Source organism: Lolium perenne, chromosome 7 (genome assembly GCF_019359855.2).
Source record: "Lolium perenne isolate Kyuss_39 chromosome 7, Kyuss_2.0, whole genome shotgun sequence".
NCBI lineage: Eukaryota > Viridiplantae > Streptophyta > Magnoliopsida > Poales > Poaceae > Lolium > Lolium perenne.
Window position 1 is genome coordinate 40,174,497 of NC_067250.2, and position 6,220 is coordinate 40,180,716.

General features: G+C 39.3%; 1 pseudogene; it reads left to right on the plus strand.

The window, feature by feature from the left end:
- LOC127316113 (uncharacterized) overlaps nucleotides 1–5,277 on the plus strand; it is an 800,711-nt pseudogene extending 795,434 nt beyond the window's left edge.
- The last annotated feature ends 943 nt before the right edge of the window (nucleotides 5,278–6,220 follow it).

A 6,220-nucleotide genomic window follows, 5' to 3' on the forward strand; every position in this document is an offset into this window, starting at 1 on the left:
GTTGGTGGAGGCATTTTCTCTGCCATGAACACCTGCCGCGAAATTACTTTCTGAGTTCTATTGGATGGCCTTCCCTTCTGAATCATCGAGACCGCTCCATTAGAGTTAGGATCAACGTAAGGCGGTGGTGCAGGTGCCGCCGCTATTCTGAGCTGATGTCGATTGTCGTCCGTAATCGCGGGAGGAGGTGGCAAGTGAATCTCACTTCTGGGTTCTCGAGGATTTCTTTGCGCTGCCTGAGCATTAGCATGACCTGCATACCTTAGCATTGCCTGGAAATTGTGACAATCCTTCTGCAGATGTCCCGACTGTCTTTTTCCGTTGCTGTCGAGGAAAAAATGCATCTGACACGCCCCGTTCATCATCTCTTCGGGGGATACGAAAGGCCTCTGGAACCTGATACGTCCAATTTGCATCACTATTTTATATCATAATTTGCTGTTATTCATTGATATATTTTATATTGGGACACAATACTTATGTTATTTCATCTATTTTGCATGTTCCATCATTATTGGGAGATCAAGCACCGGAGCCAGGATTCTGCTGGAAAAAGCACCGTCAGAACGCAATATTTCGGAAGATCAACTGTGGGAGGAAATTATACCAAAAATCCTATTTTTCAAGATGACGAAGGAAGCCAGAAGGAGGAGCCAGGAGGAGCCAGGGTGGGCCCACACCCTAGGGCGGCGCGGCCCAGGCCCTGGCCGCGCCGCCATGTGGTGTGGAGGGCCCACGGCCCCTTTCGCCTCCTTTTCTTCGCCAAACCCTTTGTCCCGAAGACCCAAGCCACAGAGGGTACCTCGCGAAGAGTTACAGCCGCCTCTGCGGGGCGGAGAACACCAGAGAGAAAAGAGCTCTCCGGCGGGCAGGAATCCGCCGGGGAAATTCCCTCCGGGAGGGGGAAATCGACGCCATCGTCACCGTCATCGAGCTGGACATCATCACCATCACCATCATCATCATCTCCACCATCATCACCGCCATCTCCTCCGTAGCACCTCGTCACCGCTGTAGCAATTTGGGTTTGATCTTGATTGTTTGATAGGGGAAACTCTCCCGGTATCGATCTCTACTTGTTGTTGATGCTATTGAGTGAAACCATTGAACCAAGTTTATGTTCAGATTGTTATTCATCATCATATCACCTCTGATCATGTTCCGTATGATGTCTCGTGAGTAGTTCGTTTAGTTCTTGAGGACATGGGTGAAGTCTAAATGTTAGTAGTGAACTATGGTTGAGTAATATTCAATGGTGTGATATTTAAGTTGTGGTGTTATTCTTCTAGTGGTGTCATGTGAACGTCGACTACATGACACTTCACCATTTATGGGCCTAGGGGAATGCATCTTGTATTCGTTTGCTAATTGCGGGGTTGCCGGAGTGACAGAAACCTAAACCCCCGTTGGTATATCGATGCAGGAGGGATCGCAGGATCTCAGAGTTTAAGGCTGTGGTTAGATTTAATTCTTAATTACTTTCTTGTAGTTGCGGATGCTTGCAAGGGGTATAATCACAAGTATGTATTAGTCCTAGGAAGGGCGGTACATTAGCATAGGTTCACCCACACAACACTTATCATAACAATGAAGATTATTTAGCCGTATGTAGCGAAAGCACTAGACTAAAATCCCGTGTGTCCTCGAGAACGTTTGGTCATTATAAGTAAACAAACCGGCTTGTCCTTTGTGCTAAAAAGGATTGGGCCACTCGCTGCAATTATTACTCTCGCACTTTACATACTCGTACTTTATTCAACTGTTACATCAAAACCCCCTGAATACTTGTCTGTGAGCATTTACAGTGAATCCTTCATCGAAACTGCTTGTCAACACCTTCTGCTCCTCGTTGGGATCGACATTCTTACTTATCGAAGATACTACGATACACCCCTATACTTGTGGGTCATCAAGACTATTTTACGGCGCCGTTGCCGGGGAGTGAAGCGCTATTGGTAAGTGGAATTGGTAAGGAAAACCTTCTTGTTGTGCTGATTTTATTTCTGCTGCTGCTATAAGTCATTATGGAGAGATCTTCTCTTCAATTTCTATTTGGGAAATCTACTACTACTGCAACGGTAGTGGATGAAGCGCCAGGTGAGGAAGTGATACCATATAAGATACCTACGAAAATTATTGAACGTGTTATGGATAACCGCTATGAAGGGGATGGAACTGTCCATCCCGGTGATCATTTACTGTTTTTGCATGAATTATGCGGGTTATTCAAATGTGCAGGTATTGCTATGGATGAAGTGAGGAAGAAACTATTCTCTTTATCGCTATCTGGTAAAGCGGCGCATTGGTATAAATTACTGGATAATGGGGATTCTCTTGAATGGAATGATATTGTGCCCCGGTTTTATTCTAAGTTCTATCCTCCAAGTGAAATTCATAAGGATCGGAATCGCATATATAATTTTTGGCCTCATGATGGAGAGAGTATTGCCCAAGCTTGGGGAGATTGAAGTCTTTAATGCTCAAATGCCCCATTCATGAGCTTCCTGGTAATGTTATTATTGATAATTTCTATGCAAGACTTTCTTTTCAAGACAAGACCTTGCTGGATACTTCTTGTTCTGGATCATTTACACGCAACAAAGAAGAGTTTAAAAGGGACCTTCTTGATCGGATCCAAGAAAATACTGAAGGTTGGGAGAACGACAAGGATAGAGAATCAGGTATAATTTATGATTATAAATGCATTGAAACTTTTATGGATACTGATAAATTTCGTAATATGAGTGCTACATATGGTCTTGATTCTCAAGTTGCTGTAAATCTTTATAAAGCTTTTGCCTCTCATTATGAATTGCCAAAGAAGAATTTTGATAAGTATCATGAACCGTATAAAGATAAAATTGATTCATCTATTAATAAATGCGTTGTAGTTGAAACTGCTGATCATGTTATTCCTGAAGCTTACATTGAAAAAACTCCTTTTCCTGCTAAAATGAAAGAGTACTCTGTTATAAATAGTGTGGTTCATAAAAGTGAAAAGAAACCTGTAGAGCCTGAAGAACAAATAAAAGTTGAACCTGCTGTTGCAATAATTAAAGATCTTGTGACTGAAAATGTGGAGGATGGTCATATTATTTTCTGTGAAGATGCTTCTAATATTGTTTCACATCCTAATAAACCCAAACAAGCTAGTGTTCCTATGCTATCTGTTAGAATTGGTGATCATTGCTATTATGGATTATGTGATATTGGTGCAAGTGTTAGTGCTATTCCGTATGAGCTTTACACGGAGATTATGCACGAAATTGATTCTTGTGAACTTGAAGATATTGATGTGGTTATTCAGCTGGCTAATAGAGAAACTATTTCTCCAATTGGTATTGTTCGAGATGTGGAAGTTTTATGCGGTAAGATTAAATATCCTGCTGACTTTTTGGTACTTGGTTCTGCTGCTAGTGATTATTGTCCTATTATTTTCGGTAGACCTTTTCTAAATACTTGTGGAGCTATTATAGATTGCAAGAAAGAGAAAATTTTGACTAAATTTGCTGGTGAATCTTATGAGTTTAACTTCTCTAAATTTACTAAAACTCCTTATAAAGCTGACTTGCCTAGTAATGATTTTAAAATGGAGCAATGTGCATCTATTGTTCTTGTTCCTAATAATCCTTTGCAGCAACATTTAGAGGATAGCGAGAGTGAAGTTTTTAGGAAAGAAAGAGATGAGCTTGAGGAAATTTTTCTTCGCCAACCTATTCTCAAGCATGATTTACCGGTGGAAGATTTGGGTACAACACCGCCACCAAAGGAAGATCCTATTTTTGATTTAAAGCCTTTACCTGATAATCTTAAATATGCTCATATTGATGATAAGAAAATATATCCTGTTATTATTAGTTCTAAGCTTTCAGAGATTGAGGAAGAAAGGTTATTGGAAATATTGAAGAAGCACCGAGGCGCTATTGGCTACACTCTTGATGATTTGAAAGGGATTTCTCCTTCTATTTGCCAACATGCTATTAATATGGAAGATGATGCAAAACCTGTTGTTGAACATCAGCGTCGTCTAATTCCTAAGATGAAGGAAGTGGTAAGGAATGAGGTATTACGACTTCTTGAAGCTGGTATTATATATCCTATTGCTGATAGTAGATGGGTTAGTCCTGTGCATTGCGTTCCCAAGAAAGGAGGAATGACTGTTGTGCCTAATGATAATGATGAGCTTATCCCTCAAAGAGTAGTTGTAGGGTATAGAATGTGCATTGATTTTCGAAAAGTTAATAAAGTTACTAAGAAAGATCATTACCCTTTACCATTTATTGATCAAATGCTAGAAAGATTGTCTAAAAATACTCATTTTTGCTTTCTTGATGGTTATTCTGGATTTTCACAAATTGCTGTTAAAGCTAAAGATCAAGAGAAAACCACCTTTACCTGTCCCTATGGAACTTATGCTTATAGACGTATGCCTTTTGGTTTATGTAATGCTCCTGCTACTTTTCAAAGATGCATGTCTGCTATTTTTCATGGTTTTTGTGAAAGTATTGTAGAGGTATTCATGGATGATTTTTCCGTTTATGGGAATTCTTTTGATAGCTGCTTGCGAAACCTTGATAAAGTTTTGCAGAGATGTGAAGAAACTAACCTTGTTCTTAATTGGGAGAAATGCCACTTTATGGTTAATGAAGGAATTGTATTGGGACATAAAATTTCTGAGAGAGGTATTGAAGTTGATAGAGCTAAAGTTGAAGCAATTGAGAAGATGCCCTATCCGAGGGACGTTAAAGGTATTCGTAGTGTTCTTGGTCATGCTGGGTTTTATAGGAGATTTATTAAAGATTTCTCCAAGATTTCAAAGCCTCTTACTAATCTTCTTCAAAAAGATGTACCATTTGTTTTTGATGATGATTGTAAGGAAGCTTTTGAAACTCTTAAGAAAGCCTTAACAACTGCTCCTATAGTTGAACCTCCTGATTGGAATTTACCCTTTGAAATTATGTGTGATGCTAGTGATTTTGCTGTAGGCGCTGTTCTTGGACAGCGAGTAGATAAAAAACTGAATGTTATTCATTATGCTAGTAAAACTCTTGATGCTGCTCAAAGAAATTATGCTACAACTGAAAAGGAATTATTAGCTGTAGTTTTTGCTTGTGATAAATTTAGATCCTATATTGTTGATTCAAAAGTTACTATTCATACTGATCATGCTGCAATTAGATACCTAATGACAAAGAAAGATGCTAAGCCTAGGCTTATTAGATGGGTACTTCTTTTGCAAGAATTTGATTTACATATTGTAGATAGGAAAGGTGCTGATAATCCTGTTGCTGATAATTTGTCTAGATTGGAAAATATTGCTTATGATCCTGTTCCTGTTAATGATAGTTTTCCAAATGAACAATTGGCTGTAATAAAGGTGAGCTCGCGAGACAGTCCTTGGTATGCTGATTACGCTAACTTTATTGTTTCCAAGTACTTGCCTCCAACCTTTTCAGCTCAGCAAAGGAGGAAATTCTTTTATGACTTGAGGCATTATTTCTGGGATGACCCACACTTATATAAAGAAGGAGTGGATGGTATTATGCGAAGATGTGTCCCCGAATATGAACAACAGGAGATATTGAGTAAATGTCATGGTAGTGCTTATGGAGGACATCACGCCGGAGAAAGAACCGCGCAAAAGGTTCTACAATCAGGTTTTTATTGGCCAACTCTCTTCAAGGATGCGAGAAAGTTTATTCTATCTTGTGATGAATGCCAAAGGGTTGGTAATATCTCCAGACGCAATGAAATGCCTATGAATTATACTCTTGTTATTGAACCGTTTGATTGTTGGGGATTTGACTTCATGGGACCTTTTCCGTCTTCGGAAGGTAACACTCATATACTTGTTGCTGTTGATTATGTTACTAAATGGGTGGAAGCTATACCTACAAAAAGTGCTGATGGTGAGACCTCTTTAAGAATGCTTTTAGATATTATTTTTCCTAGATTTGGAGTGCCTAGATATATTATGACTGATGGAGGTTCTCATTTTATTCATGGAGGTTTTAGAAAAACTCTTGCTAAGTATGGTATTAATCATAGAATTGCTTCCGCTTATCATCCTCAAACTAGTGGTCAAGTAGAACTATCAAATAGAGAGATTAAATCTATTTTGGGAAAGACCGTTAATAAAACTAGAAAGAATTGGGCTAGTAAATTGAAGGATGCACTTTGGGCTTATAGAACTGCTTACAAAAATCCCATGGGAATGTCA